The following is a 3,011-nucleotide window of genomic DNA, read 5'->3' on the forward strand; positions in this document are numbered from 1 at the left end:
GTCCTTGAAATATAAATACGCTACCATAAAGCCTAAAATCCAAGACCAGACATTTAGTATGTCTATATTTCCATGGGAAAAAAAATGAGTTTTGAAATATTCTCCCCCAAAATAGTAGACTTTGTATTCATATATTTTTCTCCCACAAAATATTCCAAGGAAATTCTTCCAGGAATTTCCTGTGAATTAAATGTTCCTGTCCTCTGTGAATTAAATGTCCCTGGAGAAAGATGGTAGCGATTATACATCCTGAAGTTAAGTTGAATAGTTTTAATTAGGTATCTTTCCAAAATAATATTTTTAAAGATCAGACATCAGAAAGGTGGATAATGCAAACAACAACAGTGAGGAAATAACAGAATTATTTTGGACTGCATATTATCAATATTATTTTATTATAACATTAATATCTGCCAAGCAACTTTGATCCAATTACAGGGAAACATATAAAGAAACAAAAAAGAGCAATTGGAAAGGTCAAGAAAAACATAAAATGAGTTATTCAAATGTTTATTTTTAATAAGAAACATACTGAATATCTATTTTAGAGAAAATATCATTAAGATACAGTAAAAACTGAAAGAATACAATAAAATTTAAAATTCATGAAATAGATTATTTTAAGATCTCATTATTTTTACTTTTACATTAAAAAATAATATTTTAAAAATACATGACTTGGGAGAGTAGTAGGTGGCATGGTGGTTAAGGCGCTGGACACTCCAACTTGGCTGACCATGGTTTGAGTCCCAGACCTGGCAGCTTGCTTTCTCATTTTCCCTCTCTTTCTCTGTCTCTCTGTGTCTCTCCCTGATCAAATTAAAATAAATAAATTAATTAAATTAAATAAATAATTATTAAATATATATATATGTATATATGATTTTATTATACATGCCTAATTTTCCCTACTAGACACTGAAAACAATCTTCCATTATTTCAAATACTAAATTGTTTATCATTGTTGTCTTCTTATAGCATGTCTTCTATGAACATTTGATTCTATTTTATTCTTTTTTTTTTTTTTTTTGGAGAGGTTTTTGCTATAGGGCGTGTGCACTCGCCAGACAGAGAGAGACATAGAGACAGAAAGTGAGACATCACCCGCCATTGGGGGATGGTCACGCTTCAATCCCTTCTCCTCCATTCTCCTCTCGGGATCTTGGGCACGCACACACACGCGCCTGGCATGAGTTTTAAGCCACCGGGTCCGGGAGGTGAACCGCGGTAGACTACTTGGGAGTCCAGCGACATAGCCATTATGCTAACTGCTGGTTCCCTAATTATTTTATTCTTTAGAATTATGTTTGTACAATATTTACCTCATCTTGCTATATCAGATGAATCTATAGGAACAGGGAGAAAAGGAGAGCATTTTAAGCTGATTGTCTTAATTTAAGATATCTTCTAATGAAAGATATTTTCTACCCAGTAAAAACTACATTTCCTCCTTTTCTTGATGTTTTATAAATGTTTAGTATGTTTCACACACTTTTATATATTATTTTGTTACTTTCATTACCAAGATTCTAGAAAAACATCTTTCACAAGATGTGTCAGGAAGACTTTATGGTAGTCTTGATGATCCTCAACTCTAACTGTTCATGACTTTAGATAATTTCTATTCCATAAATGTGGGCAGATTTACTTCTAACCAATGTAATACGACAAAGATGTTGTGATGTCATTCTCATGATTATGTTATATTATCAGTACTCTTGCAAGCTAACTTGCTCTATAGTTTCTTTCTCTACTGTTGTCAGTGAAGAAACAAGTTTCCATGAACTCTATACCTTTAAAAAAAATGTGATTCTGCAAGCAACCTGAGTAATCTTGGGCCATCATCCCCATTTGAGCCTCCGTATAAGGACTCAGCTCTCTTGATTATAACTTTGCAGAACACCCAACTTAGCACGTGGATATCTAACTTAAATAAACTGAGACAATGCGTATGTCCAATTTTAAGGTGCTAATGTTTGCAGTAATTGGGTATGAAGCCTAGACTAGTAATGCACAAGGTACATGCCTCTGTTTCTGTCTCAGAACCGGTGCTTTTTAAAGAAAACCAGTTCAGATCTTGCATTTTTCTAAACTATTTTATTTGAACTCCCTCATAATTGGCAATCTGATACACCAAATTTATTATTTGTCCATTTAATAAAAACATTTTTCTTCTGAGATGAAGCATCATTGAACTTAAAAGGTTTTATTTTATATCATTTTATTTTGTATAGTCACATCTAAGATTCTAACAAACTTACCTTCACAAAATCCCTGCATTACTCTTTGTCTTCATATGAACTTAAAGACAGTTCTTCTAAACTTCTAGTATGCTATACTCTTAAGCTATGAGTAATCTTATTTCCCTTTTGTTTTAATCTATTGTTTTTAGAAGATATATGGAAATATTTGCATTTAGGGAATCACAATTTTCCCAAAATAAACGAGAAATTGAAAAAGCATTTTTCCCCTTCACCTCTTTATCTAGAAAGATGATAGAAAATAAGTCTATTAGTAAATACATAGTATCTACTATCGAGATTTCCTCTGATTTTTACACCAGTAAAAATCTTCTACACATTTAAACACTTAAGGACAACTGCAGAAATAATAACATAGTCTTGCCTAATATAATTCATTCTTCTTAGACAGCTAAAACAAGTTCAACCTCTTCACCAAAAGGTTTTATCTTTTTTTTTGTTTTATCTTTTTTGAGTAACATTCATTGCTCTCACAGTTCAGTAAGGTTATTCCTTAATATTTTGCAAATGATGTTTAAATGATAAAGGTGATCACCACCAACAGTAAATAGTTATTAATAAATGTCTATTGGGGTAACAAAGCAAGAAAATATATGAATAGTTACTATTGAGGTATTTTATTATAATTGTACATAAGGTCATCTTGGTATGCTTGGTATGCTATTGAGGATTTTCTGTGGTGTGTTCATTTAAAAAGAACGTCAAAATTTCAATGACTTAAAACAAAATTATTTCACCTCTTCAACACA

Source organism: Tupaia chinensis, unplaced genomic scaffold (genome assembly GCF_000334495.1).
Source record: "Tupaia chinensis unplaced genomic scaffold, TupChi_1.0 Scaffold143422_1, whole genome shotgun sequence".
Lineage (NCBI taxonomy): Eukaryota > Metazoa > Chordata > Mammalia > Scandentia > Tupaiidae > Tupaia > Tupaia belangeri.